This window comes from Bos indicus x Bos taurus, chromosome 23, assembly GCF_003369695.1.
Source record: "Bos indicus x Bos taurus breed Angus x Brahman F1 hybrid chromosome 23, Bos_hybrid_MaternalHap_v2.0, whole genome shotgun sequence".
Classification (NCBI taxonomy): domain Eukaryota; kingdom Metazoa; phylum Chordata; class Mammalia; order Artiodactyla; family Bovidae; genus Bos; species Bos indicus x Bos taurus.
This window is the reverse complement of record NC_040098.1, coordinates 32953818-32970356: the sequence shown is the minus strand read 5'-3', so window position 1 is coordinate 32970356 and position 16539 is coordinate 32953818. Positions and strand designations below refer to the sequence as shown.

General features: G+C 44.1%; 1 long non-coding RNA gene across 2 annotated transcripts; it reads left to right on the top strand.

Annotated features, from left to right (window-relative positions):
* The first annotated feature begins 6401 nt into the window (after positions 1-6401).
* On the top strand, positions 6402-10722 carry LOC113881883. Of its 2 annotated transcripts, XR_003508194.1 has the most exons (3): positions 6511-6660; positions 6735-6820; positions 9759-10722. It is a non-coding gene; the product is annotated as an uncharacterized LOC113881883 (long non-coding RNA). The 2 variants fall into 2 exon arrangements; XR_003508193.1 differs by having other exon boundaries at positions 6402-6820.
* Positions 10723-16539: the final 5817 nt, after the last annotated feature.

Genomic DNA, 16539 nt, shown 5'->3' with positions numbered 1-16539 from the left:
GGAAAGAGAGACACAGAACTAGAGCAAAGGACATGCATTCAAGAGCTATCTTTTACTACCTACCCTACAACCTTCTGCTTTAATGCAATTAGCCAGAACTTGTCCAAAGCCACCTTCCTCCTTGTGCACCTTGATGAGGCAGTAATGAACTTGGGCAGCTTAGCTCCACCGTGTTAGAATTCTGAGCAAGATTCATCAGAGAGCTACAGGGAATGTGCCTCCCACACCCACCCAACCCAATGTCTCATGTCAGTCTGGAAAACCCTCTCATAGCAGGCAGAATCTGTGGGCAGCATCTGGTACATATTTAGCCAAGAAACAAAAGAAGAGATGTCCTCTGGTGCCCCTTCCTCATACCTTTTTGATACCCCATGCCCTGTGATTGTATGAGGTGTTAGGTACGTGAAGTGTATGTGGTGCTGCAGCAGAAGACCAGAGACACAGGAAAGAGCAGGAGTTACAGGCTAGCAACTGAGAGAAGCAGAGAAACATAAATAGTCAGATGATACAGTGTCTGTTCTCAGGTAAAGTTCAAATTCCTCACACTGGCCGAGAGGGCAAATTCTGGCCCACAGACCTTGCCTTCCTGGATCAATAGTCTGCTCTTCCACTTCTCACCTTTCATTTACAGTAGCCTTATCTTTGGTCCTAGATAATGCCAACGTCATTCTGGCCCAAGAGCCTTTGAGCATACGTTCTAGGATCAGAGTAGTCTTTTCCGCATCTGCCTTTTCTGAAGCTAGGTGAGCTCATTTCAATCACCAGCTTGGCAGATAGGAAGTATTAGGGAATTAACATCCCAGGAGGAAAACTTCAGCTGAAGAGGGAATGGTGTGGGTGGATAAAGCTTCACCAAATGAGCTTCAGACAAACAATTCTGAGACTCCATGGACATCCAAGAAATGGAAGCAAGTGCTCAAAGTGGGAAACAGGTCAATAATGCACTTGAGACTGCCTTTTCCACCTTTTGTGATACAGCCTCCCTATTCCAGCACCCTGCATCCTAGTTACCACCTTCTCCTATCTCCAGGTCTCAGGTCAATGTTTCAGTGACATGGGACTTCCCTGTGGTCCAGTGGCTAAGACTCCATGCTTACCATTCAGGGAACCCAGAATCGATCCCTGGTTAGGGAACCAGATCCCATATGCGACAATGAAGAATGCTGCAACTAAAGATTCCACATGCCACAATGAAGATCCCATGTGCCACAATTAAGACCTGGCGCAGCCAAATAAATAAATATTAAAAAAAATAATTTTTCAGAGACAGCAACCACTGCTACCTCCCCCTGTCTTTTCCTTTTTCAATATATAAATATGTAAATAGCTTTAGATATTAAATGATTAAATTAACATTTTATGGAATACTGTAAAATACAGTAATAATACTCTTAGTTCTAAGGAATGCACACTCCAAATCACCTTCCCCATATGTATGTTTGATCTTACATATTTTTTCTCAGTTTTTCCCCATGGCATTAAACATTATATTACGATGTGGGCTGGGGAATCAGATTAGAGAATCTTTCTGAGGAGATGGGAATGGAGACTGCCAAGTGAAAACATCCCTGGAGCCTAGACCACTTCATTAATCCTCATTTCTGTTTCCTAATGTAGGAAAGGGAAGGATATAAAAATGGAAAAAATGGAGGGGAGAGGGGGAAGAGAACAAGGATCTGGATGTATATAGGATTTGGTACGGAGAAGGCAATGGCACCCCACTCCAGTACTCTTGCCTGGAAAATCCCATGGATGGAGGAGCCTGGTGGGCTGCAGTCCATGGGGTCACTAAAAGTTGGACAAGACTCAGCAACTTCACTTTCACTTTTCACTTTTCTGCATTGGAGAAGGAAATGCCAACCCACTCCAGTGTTCTTGCCTGGAGGATCCCAGGGACGGGGGAGTCCGGTGGGCTGCCGTCTGTGGGGCGCACAGAGTTGGACACGACTGAAGTGACTTAGCAGTAGCAGCAGCAGCAGCAGCAAGATTTGGTACACAGCATGGGTTGCTTCTCTTGAAGGACAGGCAGAATTGACACTGTCCTAGAAGACTAATTCATGGCCATTCACTAAGCATGTGCCAATTTTTGATGAGTATCAAACCACCCGAAAACTTAGTTGCTTAAAACTACTACCATTTGTTCACTTAAAATTCTGTAGCTCAGCCAGTGGTTCTTGTAGTCAGGGTTAAATTCTGCTGGGTCTTCTCAGGTGTTTCCATCAACTGGAAAGTCGACTGGCATTGGGTGATATGGGATAGCCTCACCTGCAAGTCTGGCAGTTGGCAGGCTATTGACTCAGGCGCTTTAACCTCCAACAATGAGCTCAGTATCTTTCATAACATGGGAGTTTCAGGGTTGTGAGAGAATCAAGATGTGTACAAGCTGCACTATGCCAGGCTATTTTCAACCATCTGCTTGGGTTACATCTGTTAAATCACTTGGTCAAACCCAGATTCAAGAGACAGAGAAAAAATTAAACCAGTTCTTCATGGAAGGAGAAACTACAAAGTCACATTGCAAAGAGCAATGGGATAAGATAAATTTAGGAAATTTTTGCAATTTATCCTAAGAAACTTGATGCATAAAGTCTCAAAATCTAAATTAAGGAGGGACAGAGATACAGAGACATTCTGAGGCCCTAGCCCTCAACAGACCCAGTGCCGGTTTCTTTCTAGAAACAAGATTTATTAGAGCTCTCAGTGCTGTCAGTAAATACACTTTCTTCATCCACATAAACAGCCTCAGTGCCTGGGATTCTGTGAGAACTGATCCTCACATCCTTCTCTCTCAACCTTGCCCACTCACACTACCAGCCTGAAGTGGAATTTCTGCACTAGTTTTTTGGGACTCTCAGGGAGGGAAAAAGTACTTTTGCAGCAGCTGGGACTGAAAAGGCAGGAAGTTCGACACCTAGGCACTTCACCCCAAATCGTCCCTTCTTCACCAGGAATAAGGAAGATAAAGTGATTGTTGTTCAAGAAGGTGCTTGATTAGCATATTAATGAGCTTGTGGACCATAGACTATGCTAATCTCCTCTCCTTGAGTTTATCCTGATTTCCCCATTTTTTCCAAGTGAAAATGATCCAATCTGTGATATTCCAAGAACTAGGTGATGGCACCCCACTCCAGTACTCTTGCCTGGAAAATCCCACGGACGGAGGAGGCTGGTAGGCTGCAGTCCAAAGGGTTTCGAAGAGTCGGACACAACTGAGCGACTTCCCTTTCACTTTTCACTTTCATGCATTGGAGAACGAAATGGCAGCCCACTCTAGTGTTCTTGCCTGGAGAGTCCCAGGGACAGGGGAGCCTGGTGGGCTGCCGTCTATGGGGTGGAACAGAGTCGGACATGACTGAAGTGACTTAGCAACAAAGGTGCTGCCTTGACACTGTAGTCCACAGACAGGGCCTCCAATCTTCAAAGCTCCCTCTCCTTCCCATGACTTTTATCTTAGCCATCTGTCCCTTTTCTCCAAGACCTAAATTCTCTGAGGATGGGACTGGATTTTTTCTTTTTTTTCCAATCTTGATCAGATCAGATCAGATCAGTCGCTCAGTCGTGTCCAACTCTTTGTGACCCCATGAATCGCAGCATGCCAGGCCTCCCTGTCCATCAACAACTCCCGGAGTTCACCCAGACTCACGTCCATCGAGTCATAAATGCCATCCAGCCATCTCATCCTCTGTCGTCCTCTTCTCCTCTTGCCCCCAATCCCTCCCAGCATCAGAGTCTTTTCCAATGAGTCAACTCTTCGCATGAGGTGGCCAAAGTACTGGAGGTTCAGCTTTAGCATCATTCCTTCCAAAGAAATCCCAGGGCTGATCTCCTTCAGAATGGACTGGTTGGATCTCCTTGCAGTCCAATGGACTCTCAAGAGTCTTCTCCAACACCACAGTTCAAAAGCATCAATTCTTCAGCACTCAGCCTTCTTCACAGTCCAACTCTCACATCCATACATGACCACAGGAAAAACCATAGCCTTGACTAGACAAACCTTTGCTGGCAAAGTAATGTCTCTGCTTTTGAATATGCTATCTAGGTTGGTCATAACTTTCCTTCCAAGGAGTAAGCGTCTTTTAATTTCATGGCTGCAGTCACCATCTGCAGTGATTTTGGAGCCCCCCAAAAATAAAGTCTGACACTGTTTCCACTGTTTCCCCATCTATTTTCCATGAAGTGATGGGACCGGATGCCATGATCTTCGTTTTCTGAATGTTGAGCTTTAAGCCAACTTTTTCACTCTCCACTTTCACTTTCATCAAGAGGCTTTTGAGTTCCTCTTCACTTTCTGCCATAAGGGTGGTGTCATCTGCATATCTGAGGTTATTGATATTTCTCCCGGCAATCTTGATTCCAGCTTGTGTTTCTTCCAGTCCAGCATTTCTCATGATGTACTCTGCATAGAAGTTAAATAAACAGGGTGACAATATACAGCCTTGATGAACTCCTTTTCCTATTTGGAACCAGTCTGTTGTTCCATGTCCAGTTCTAACAGTTGCTTCCTGACCTGCATATAAATTTCTCAAGAGGCAGGTCAGGTGGTCTGCCATTCCCATCTCTTTCAGAATTTTCCACAGTTTATTGTGATCCACACAGTCAAAGGCTTTGGCATAGTCAATAAAGAAGAAATAGATGTTTTTCTGGAACTCTCTTGCTTTTTCCACGATCCAGCGGATGTTGGCAATTTGATCTCTGGTTCCCCTGCCTTTTCTAAAACCAGCTTGAACATCAGGAAGGTCACGGTTCACATATTGCTGAAGCCTGGCTTGGAGAATTTTGAGCATTACTTTACTAGCATGTGAGATGAGTGCAATTGTGTGGTAGTTAGAGCATTCTTTGGCATTGCCTTTCTTTGGGATTGGAATGAAAACTGACCTTTTCCAGTTCTGTGGCCACTGCTGAGTTTTCCAAATTTGCTGGCATATTGAGTGCAGCACTTTCACAGCATCATCTTTCAGGATTTGAAAGAGCTCAACTGGAATTCCATCGCCTCCATTAGCTTTGTTCGTAGTGATGCTTTCTAAGGCCCACTTGACTTCACATTCCAGGATGTCTGGCTCTAGGTCAGTGATCACACCATCGTGATTATCTGGGTCGTGAAGATCTTTTTTGTACAGTTCTTCTGTGTATTCTTGCCATCTCTTCTTACCACTCCTGAATTCCTGCCTTAGTTTGCTGGACATCCTGGATCCATTAAAGATATTAGGTAAAGTTTAAAAATAAAATGATCCACTTTCCTAGGGTCCAGTCCAATTTCTGATTTTAATGAACAAGTGACACTACCTCTCTGGGTCTCCACCTCCTCAAGTGTAATAGTGGGCAATAATCCCAGGTTGTAGTGGGAAATGCTCAGGCACAAAGCACTAGCTATACAAAATAAACAGGCGTTTTTGTTTTTTATATAATGATTGCAAAGCCCTTTCATACTTTTAAGACTTGCCGAAAAGAATTCTTGGGCCACCATCACTTAATCTTTGTGGCATCCTGGGTAATTCAATTATTTCTCTGGGCCTTCTGCTACTTCAAAAATATTAACTCAAGTGATCGACAAAGAAGAACATTCACTACTGTGTGGGGCTCTGCCCACTGTGTGGGGCTCAGCCCACGTATGTGGTTCTCAACCGTTGAAGCAAATTCCTAGAGATACTTTAAATAACTTAGGGAAGCTTGGTCTGCCCCAAGTTAAAAAGGGATGTAGATATAACGGAGGGGATCTCAGGCAGAGGTCTGACATTCTGAGGTTCTGCAGGTAACACAGAAGGGTCTTCTCCCCTGGAGGTGTCGTCAGGCATCACTTCTTTGGCCTTACGCAGGCCCACCACACCCCCAGATGAGCCACAGATGACTTTACCACTTTCCCCAAATCCACGGAGCACTCTCATTTCTCTCCAGATGAGGGTCCTGGGAGGGAGGAGGGGTTCAAGGTCCTCCCCCAGCTAAAGCAGGGCGTGCGGCAGGACCCGTGGGGGTTGCCCTTATGCTGCGGCCGCCCTTTCACATTTTCTGGTGGCCGGCCGCTGCATGGGGTCCAGGACTCCGCGAATTTCGCGAACGGGTGGGGGCTGTTCTATGAGGATGAGGAGAGGAGGGGGGTTTAAGTTACATATCCTTTCCCTGCCACTGTCCGTGACGTATTTCAGGAAAGTTCTGAAAGAACTAGATCACGAGTTTATTTCTTAAAAAGATGTTTTCCATGTTTTGTTTGTTGGTAAGGACGACTCGTCTTTCCTCATTTGTGATTCTTAAACCCGAAATTCGGTTGTTCACGAGACGCATGCACAGAGACCAGCAAGTAAGGAGCCGCTGTGAAGGCAAACCCGTCGCAGTAGCGACGCGACTCCGCCACAAACCTAAGGAGAGGAAATCTCGCGATGCGGGATTCCAGCGTCTCCAGCGTAAGCAACGCAGCTCAGAGCCAGGGCCCGCACGCCGTGTGGGGTCCCGCGACCTTTGCTCACCGCAGAAGCCCCGCCCACAAAGCTGGTCCCGCCCTGGCCGCCGCGAGTACCGTTACCGCCCCAGCTGCCCCGGCTACTAACTTTACAAGCCCTACGTGTACCCCACGCGTAACTTGTTTCTCGGCTTCTCTGATTGGCCAGCATTCCTTGCTCAGATCCAGCATCCTTTCACCTGAGAGTTCACTCCGCGTCCCTAGTCAAAGTGAGGGTCTGAGGCTGGAATCGCAGCAAGCATCTTGGGGGTCTTTGCTGATTCTTTTTTCATTTCTCTCTCAGGGCGAGAACTCTAGAAATGGAGCTGATCCAGGTGGGCTCGTCAGGTGACGAAGATGGAAACCCCAGGTCTGCCAGCAAGAAAAGAGGTAGGATGAGTAAACACAGTCCTAGGGCGGGTGGCAGGAGGGCGAGGGTGAGGCTGGTGTGGAGTCCATGAACCTGCAGTTCCTTCTAGCCGCGCTTTGTAGTTACTGTTTTGTTTTGTTTTCCTGTGAAAGACTTCAAATAGAAAAGTACAAAAAATAAGTAGTGGAAATCTGCGTATCCAACCCCCGGATTTTTAAAAGCTAACATTTGACTTACTGCTGCAGATTGTTTTTAGAGAAATAAAAAGGTGACGCGCCGAGGGAAGAACACCACCTCTCTCTCTTAGGGGTATCCATGCTTCTGGAGATAGGTTCTATTCTCCCAGTAACTGCTTTTGTTAAAAATATCAAAAAGTATTTTCCCTAAGATTAGATGGATATGACATAATTTCCATGAAGTTTTAAGGTCAAGCAAAGCAATATCCAGCACTCCCTGGTGTCCTTGGGTGTTCCCTTGTGACTCAGCTGGTAAAGAATCTGCCTACAATTCGGGAGACCTGGGTTCGATCCCTGGGTTGTGAAGATCCTCTCGAGAAGGGAAAGGCTGCCCACTCCAGTATTCTGGCCTGGAGAACTCCATGGAAGTCCATGGGTCGCAAAGAGTCACAAGATTGAGTGACTTTCACTTTCACTAAAGCAATATTAAATGCTGTCTTGCAGCACTGACCTTTTATATCTAAACTTCTGTCCCTTGCCTTTTTCCCCACGTGGTATTGATTTTGTTTATCTATGTAGATACAGGCAGTGTAGCCCATCCCATTGAAAGAATAAATCATAATGTGCTCCAGTGTCCCTCTGTTGAAGAACATTTAGAAAAACATTTAGGTTGTATACTTCCACAGTGTGGAGAACTGGCAGACTCTGCTACTGTGATCTCATGCTGTTTCTAAGATGTTTCCCAAACACCTTTCAACATGTGTGTAAGATCTTTCCTTGTTGCTGTATGTCTAATTTATCTGAAGGTGAAGTCGCTCAGTCATGTCCAACTCTTTGCAACCCTATAGACTATAGCCTACCAGGCTCCTCTGTCCATGGGATTTTCCAGGCAATAGTACTAGAGTGGATTGCCCTTTCCTTCTCCAGGGGATCTTCCCAACCCAGGGCTCGAACCCAGGTCTCCCACATTGTAGACAGATGCTTTACCGTCTGAGCCACCAGGGAAGTCCTAATTTATCTAAATCCTATCTAATCCTAGTGCTCCTCCCTCAGGTGTGTGCATCTCTCCTTCCCCTCCCTCCCATCCAGTTTACCTTTTCACCCTCCCAGTGGTAAACCTTCAGATTCCAACAGTTACTCTTAATAAGTGCTGCCAGATACTCTGATGTGGCATAGTGAGAGATAGGACATAACAATATGATGTCACCTGGGATTCAAGTAGCATAGTCCTTAACCTCACGGTTTCCCTGGTGACTCAGATGGTAAAGAATCTGCCTGCAATACAGGAGACCTGGGTTTAATCCCTGGGTCAGGAAGATCCTCTGGAGAAGGGAATGGCAACCCACTCCACTCCAGTGTTCTTGCCTGGAGAATCCCATGGATAGAGGAGCCTGGTGGGCAACAGTCCGTGGGGTTGCAAAGAATCAGATACAATAAGCGACTAACACTAGAGAGAGCTAACTCTAGCTGCTGAGCAGGAACCCTAATATAGACCAGGTGGTTCGAGTTGGTGATCCCATTTGTATGAAGGCCCAGGGTATGTGCTGGGGTGGGGAGGGAGAGAAGGGAGAATCTAGAAAGGGCCTGTTCTCCAGCTCTTCCCATTTACTTGTTTCAGTAAGTATAGTCTTACCATTAAGTATTGATGTTTTTAGTTTTGTCTAACCAGTATTTTCTTTTGAAATTAAAGTGTTCACTAAAGTTTAACATATGTTTATATCCCCATATGAATGAGTTTATCTGATAGCTTTTTCTTGATAGATAAGCTGATAAATGATAAGCTGATAAATGAGGACAATGTGAAACAACCAGAATAATGGAACTTGGAAAGTTGAAGGGTAGCTTTTGTTAAGGAGGGCAGCTTTTAAAACCATAGGCTAAAATAAAATTTAGAGGTTGTTTTTAATTTTAATTGATCATGCTACTGTTTATCCCCTTTTTTCATATATAATAATGAGTTGATTATACAGTTCTTAATGTTGTATTGTGCTTAATTATCCTTAAAATAATTGTCACCTCCATTCCAGCCAATAATATAATAAAAAATCAACTTTATTGAAGGATAACTTATACACAATAAAATGTACCTGTATTAATTATATGTCAATGAGTTTTATAGACCAGTATATGTAGTTACCACCTTAATCAAGACACAGAACATTTCCATCAGCTTAGATAGTTCCCCTGTGCCTCTTTGTAGGCAATTCCCTGGGCTATATATCAACTTGGAGAAAATTAACATCTTGACAATTTTAAGCCTTGATTAGGGTGGTGGTAAATGCAAATGTACTTTTGTCAAAACTCATTAAGCTGTACATTTAAATTATGTGTAGTTTACTGTATAAAAGGGATTTCAATGAAATCAAAAATAAAGATCAAAAATAAAAATTACCTCAGCTACTACCTTTTATTATTGACGTGATTCATAATCATGAAAATCATTTGGCTTGTACATCTTTTTATCAGTAGGCTCTGTGTTTGAGGTGCTGTACTGGTTCATTAGTTTCTTAATATCTCAAAACCAATCAATTGATGCTGGCCTCTGTGATGTGGCAGGATTGGGAGATGGGTCACAGCCAGATGATGAAAATCAGTAAAGCACCTGTGTCAGAGATTTTTAAACTTTTGTTAAGTACGGTCCCTTTCCTCTTCTTCCTGGATTCAAAGTTAGACTCCTGCTAGCCCCTTCTTGTCAAATGACTGAATATTAGTTTGTAGAAGGTAGGCAAAAGTGGTGTGTATCCCTTCAGAACTGCCAGTCACAGTTCTCCATCTTTTTTAGAGTCTGTGGGTCAGAGACTATCCCCAGGGCATCCTTGGAGCCATGACCTGAAGAGAGACAAGCCACAGACTGGAAGGAGCTACATTTGCATCACCACTGGAGAACAATCACCCCCAAAGGATTTGGAGAGAAGTCTTCTCTAGTACCCACTTTTAAGTCCCAGTTGTATCTTCTTTTATTCTCCCAGCACTCAGTGTAGTTGAGGGAAAATTCTAGATTTCCATAATATCTTGGTCATGAAAGTGAAATGAAAGTTACTCTGTCATGTCTGACTCTTTGTGACCCCATGGGGTGTAGCCAGCCAGGCTCCTTTGTCCATTGGAATTCTCCAGGCAAGAATACTGGAGTAGGTAGCCATTCCCTTCTCCGGGGGATCTTCCTGACCCAGGGATAAAACCTGGGTCTCCTGCATTGCAGGCAGATTCTTTACTGCTTGAGCCACCAGGGAAAAGGTCTTTATATATATGCAAGGCAAAGCAGATCAGGACCAGGAGAGCAGGCTGAGAGCTGTAAGACTCCACAGGTAAGGGAGACCTTGTAGAAGTGCAGAGCAGTAGAAGGTGCAGAGGTGAGCATTGCCATCAGGATGGGTCTTTGGGGCATGCCAGCATCTACCAGAGACCGGAAGGACTATTTAGAGAAACTGATAAAAAAAACTTTAGGTTACTTACTGCTGTTGCAAAGGGTTGGGCTTAGAATGATGGGTAAATCAGGCATTAACATCTTCATTTTACTAATGAAGAAATTAAGTTTAATAGAGAATAGGAGTGTTTGTTTTTGTTCCTGTTACAGTACTTAGTTCATAGTAGATATACAGCAAATATTTGTTGAGGGAATTCCCTAGTGATCCAGTGGTTAGGACTCGATGCTTTCACTACCTTGGGCCTGGGTGAGATCCCTGGTTGGGGAACTAAGATCAAGCCAATAAATAAATAAGTAAATAAATAGATAAATATTTGTTGAATGAGTGAATGATTCTCTAGTCTAAGACCTTTAATGGTTATGCCTTCTACCAAGAATTGAGAACTTTCCTAGTTGGTAGTATATAGAGGGGTAGGGGACTGGGAAGGAGGACAGACACCTTGCAGTTGGGTACAGAATGTATGTGCTCTCTGGCCCTACCACTCCCCATTGCCTTAGGACTCATTCCATTTACACATTAATGTCATCAGTCTCTCATGGGCTTTCAGTTTAGTTCAGTTGCTCAGTTGTGTCCGACTCTTTGCGACCCCATGAATCGCAGCATGCCAGGCCTCCCTGTCCATCAACAACTCCCGGAGTTCACCCAGACTCACGTCCATCGAGTCAGTGATGCCATCCAGCCATCTCATCCGCTGTCATCCCCTTCTCCTCCTGCCCCCAATCCCTCCCAGCATCAGAGTCTTTTCCAATGAGTCAACTCTTCGCATGAGGTGGCCAAAGTACTGGAGGTTCAGCTTTAGCATCATTCCTTCCAAAGAAATCCCAGGGCTGATCTCCTTCAGAATGGACTGGTTGGATCTCCTTGCAGTCCAAGGGACTCTCAAGAGTCTTCTCCAACACCACAGTTGAAAAGCACCAATTCTTCTGCGCTCAGCCTTCTTCACAGTCCAACTCTCACATCCATACATGACCACTGGAAAAACCATGGCCTTGACTAGACGGGCCTTTGTTGGCAAAGTAATGTCTCTGCTTTTGAATATGCTGTCTAGGTTGGTCATAACTTTCCTTCCAAGGAGTAAGCGTCTTTTAATTTCATGGCTGCAGTCACCATCTGCAGTGATTTTGGAGCCCCCAAAAATAAAGTCTGACACTGTTCATCTGCATATCTGAGGTTATTTTGGGCTTAGTTGTGTGGAATCTCTTCCTATACTCCTGGAGTTGTCCCCACCCCTATCAGTTTGCCCTCTCCCATCTCCTTCCCATTGCCTTCTCCGCCTCTCCCTCCCATCCTGCCGTATCTATCCACGTATGTCTTCTGTATTTTTTTTTTTTAATGTTATAAGCATAAATCCTTAGGCAGTTGTGCATAATATGATGAACCTGGAGCCCTAATCAAAGAATGGAGTTGTGACAGATACACCTTCTACAAGTCTATGTTACACATAATAAGATATATAAATATTGTAAGGGCCCCTGTGGCTCAGATGGTAAAGAATCTGCCTGAAGTACAGGAGACTCAGGTTCGATCCCTGGGTCAAGAAGATCTCCCAGAGAAGGGAATGACAACCCTCTCCAGTATTGTTGCCTGGAGAATTCCAATGGACAGAGAATCCTGGTGGGCTACAGTTCATGGGATTGCAAAGAGTTGGACATGATTAAGTGACCAACAGATCACATTAAATATTATTGTGCTGCTTCTGCTGCTAAGTCGATTCAGTTGTGTCCGACTCTGTGCGATCCCATAGACGGCAGCCCACCAGGCTCCCCCGTCCCTGGGATTCTCCAGGCAAGAACACTGGAATGGGTTGCCATTTCCTTCTCCAATGCAGAAAAGTGAAAGTGAAGTCTCTCAGTCATGTCCGACTCTTAGCGACCCCATGGACTGCAGCCTACCAGGCTCCTCCGTCCATGGGATTTTCCAGGCAAGAGTACTGGAGTGGGGTGCCATTGCCTTCTCTGAAATATTATTGTACCCCGTGGTTATTAGGCAAACGCAATAAGCAGTGCTTAAAAATTATAGTTAATGTAACCCTTATAAACATGTCAAATTTTATAGTTAGAAGTGTTTACTAGCTGCTATTAGCTACCTGGGCATCTTGTATGAGTTATTTTATTGTATTTTCTTATCTGCTGCAGGAGGGGTTGGAAGGCATTGTCTTTAAGGAGCTTTAAAGGTCCATATCCAAGGCTCTATGACTGTATGATTACCATTTGGACAGGTAAAAGCTAAAGCAAGGGAAGCAGGGAGTGATACAGTTGCAGGGTGAAAGTTGCGTGATGCTAACTGGGCAGAGTTCTCCCAGAAACATCTGGGACCACTTAGACCCATTTCTATGGAAATCTTGAGACCAGATAATTGGATGAAGCCTTACATCCCCATCCTATTCCCTTCTGTCACTGTCCAAACTGTCACCTGCTGGTTATGATCCTCCCCACAGTCTGCTTGTTATCCTCTCCACTGGGACCCCAGGATCAAAGGATGACACCCCTCATACATCACAGTACATACACAGTGCTGTGGGTCCGTGAAGTGTGGGAAAGAAATTCTGTCTGCATCCCTTCATGCAGGGCGCAGGCCTTCTCCGATGAAGGTTGCTTTTTGAGGAGGTCTCTCCTGGAATTTCTGCTGGGTTTGGGAGCCAATCGCCTCCCCATGCTCTGCCTTGGCAAACAGAGATTTCTCCTTCCTCGTCATTTGTTTTGCCACAGTATCAGACCTTGCTTTTACCCAGGACTTTTGCCCTTTTTATAGAGAAAACCAAAGCCATGGATAGGAACTCCACCAACATGCAGTCAGATCTATGTATTGTTATGTCTTGCTGAAATATGGGAGGTAAGATAATGAAGTTTTGGCCTTAACTGGGTTTTGTTTTAGTAGCTGGAAGACAGAGAAACATAAGATTAGTAAGCTTTCTACTAGCCATCACATTTGTAATTCATGCAATAATCCAAACTATATGTTCAGTTCAGTTGCTCAGTCGTGTCCACCTCTGCGACCCCATGGACTGCAGCGCCAGGCCTCCCTGTCCATCATCAACTCCTGGAGTTTACTCACACTCATGTCCATTGAGTCGGGGATGCCATCCAACCGTCTCATCCTGTCTTCCCTTTCTCCTCCTGCCTTCAATCTTTCCCAGCATCAGGAGCTTTTCAAATGAGTCAGCTCTTTGCATCAAGTGGCCAAAGTATTGGAGTTTCAGCTTCAACATCAGTCCTTCCAATGAATATTCAGGACTGATTTCCTTTAGGATGGACTGGTCGTATCTCCTTGCATTAAGGAACTCTCAGGAGTCTTCTCCAATACCACAGTTCAAAAGCATCAATTCTTCGGCGCTCAGCTTTCTTTATAGTCCAACTCTTACATCCATACATGACTACTGGAAAAACCATAGCCTTGACTAGACGGATCTTTGTAGGCAAAGTGATATCTCTGCTTTTTAATATGCTAAGTTACAAACCTTCAAATCAGTTGAAACTTAAATGTGTCCTATCTGATAACAAGTGTAAGAACACATTTAAAAGTTTTTAAAATTAGGATTTGATAGAAAATTCTAAATAAATTTGATACAAAAGTAAATATAGTCCTTTTCCTAGTAAAAAAAAAAACTTTTAATGGGTAACCCTGTTTCTAGTCACTTAGAAGTAGGGAACATGATGGTTATTAAAGGCCTCCAATTTCCACCTTCTCTGTTGTTAGCCTACCATCAGCCAGAGGCCTCCCTCTGCTGGACAACTCTGAGAACACACAAGATTCTTATTCCATAATTTCTTCTCTCCTTGTTCTAAGTGAATACATCCCTTTGGGGGTCCTCTTGAAGGTGCTCTTGAAGTCCTGCACCCTGACATTTTAATATCACCCTTGTTTCACTTGAATTCTGGAAGTATCGGCTTGTTGTCTTTAGGAAGGCCCCCTTTAGCTGAAAATCTCTTTCTGAGTTCTACCTTTTAAAAATCTTCCTTATGGAAGGAACAGGTTTGAGGTGCTCTGGCTACATTTGAGAAAGCTTCTGGTTTATTGGTGAAGATGTATTGACAGAATGAGAGATGATTGTGGGCTCATAAAAGGGGGCTTCTAAGATGGAGAGAAACTGACTGGAAACTCAGGATGGAGACAGAAAGAATCAGCATGTACTGAATACCTGCCGAGGAGTTTTAATCTAACCTGTACCATGTAAAGGTGAACTCCTGCAGCAGTGATAGTCTCTCCCCTGAGCTAGGTTCCCTCTTTTAAAACTGAGAGTTTAGCAGCAGTTTTAAATACTGAACTCCACAGCTGGGAGAATGGAACTGCCTTCACAATTGCAGGCACATTCTGTGCTTGCCAAGAGGGAAGCCTCTTGGCTTGTGCACAAAAAGCTTAATTTACAATAAATAAGCAAAGGGAAGCACAAAGAGGTGGAATAATGATTCATTTTTATGGACGATAAAATGTCAGGACCAGGTCTCTATCCTTTACCGTTCTTTATATTCTTCACCTCATTCACCCTTCTTGGTGACCTCACCAAGTGTCATGACTTTATATGCCATCCATATACCAATGATTCCAAAATGTATGGCTCCAATTTAATTCAACTCCATCCTCCCCTAAACTACTCTGTCAAAGCTACTACTGACATCCATACCACTAAACCAAGGAACTATTCTCAGGCATCTAATCAATTTAGTCTATCAGCAACATTTAAACCCAGTTAATCCACTTGGCAAATCTCTTAGACTGCAAATTTCACAACAAAACTTCTGATTTACCCTCCCAGCTTCATCATAGCACACTTGCTTCTTTCTTATAGATGATCATTTTAGGAAAACTCATCTCATTCTTCTAGTTTATTCTTTCAGCCACATTGAGTTTGAGAGTTCAACATCTTAAGAAAGCATTGAACAAATTAAAAGAGAAAAACCACATGATAATATCAAGTACATGAAGAAAGAAAGTCTCAGTTCAGTTCAGTCGCTCAGTCGTGTCCGACTCTTTTCAACCCCATGAATCGCAGCATGCCAGGCCTCCCTGTCCATCAACAACTCCCAGAGTTCACCCAGACTCACGTCCATCGAGTCATAAATGCCATCCAGCCATCTCATCCTCTGTCATCCCCTTCTCTTCCTGCCCCTAATCCCTCCCAGCATCAGAGTCTTTTCCAATGAGTCAACTCTTCGCATGAGGTGGCCAAAGTACTGGAGGTTCAGCTTTAGCATCATTCCTTCCAAAGAAATCCCAGGGCTGATCTCCTTCAGAATGGACTGGTTGGATCTCCTTGCAGTCCAAGGGACTCTCAAGAGTCTTCTCCAACACCACAGTTGAAAAGCACCAATTCTTCTGTGCTCAGCCTTCTTCACAGTCCAACTCTCACATCCATACATGACCACAGGAAAAACCATGGCCTTGACTAGACGGACCTTTGTTGGCAAAGTAATGTCTCTGCTTTTGAATATGCTATCTAGGTTGGTCATAACTTTCCTTCCAAAGAGTAAGCGTCTTTTAATTTCATGGCTGCAGTCACAATCTGCAGTGATTTTGGAGCCCCCCAAAATAAAGTCTGACACTGTTTCCACTGTTTCCCCATCTATTTCTCATGAAGTGATGGGACCAGATGCCATGATCTTCGTTTTCTGAATGTTGAGCTTTAAGCCAACTTTTTCACTCTCCACTTTCACTTTCATCAAGAGGCTTTTGAGTTCCTCTTCACTTTCTGCCATAAGGGTTATATGCACATATATATATATGCAATAACCTGCATATCCGAGGTTATTGATATTTCTCCTGGCAATCTTGATCCCAGCTTGTGCTTCTTCCAGTCCAGCGTTTCTCATGATGTACTCTGCATAGAAGTTAAATAAGCAGGGTGACAATACACAGCCTTGATGTACTCCTTTTCATATTTGGAACCAGTCTGTTGTTCCATGTCCAGTTCTAACTGTTGCTTCCTGACCTGCATACAAATTTCTCAAGAGGCAGATCATGTGGTCTGGCATTCCCATCTCTTTCAGAATTTTCCACAGTTTATTGTGATCCACACAGTCAAAGGCTTTGGCATAGTCAATAAAGCAGAAATAGATGTTTTTCTGGAATTCTCTTGCTTTTTCCACGATCCAGCAGATGTTGGCAATTTGATCTCTGGTTCCTCTGCCTTTTCTAAAACCA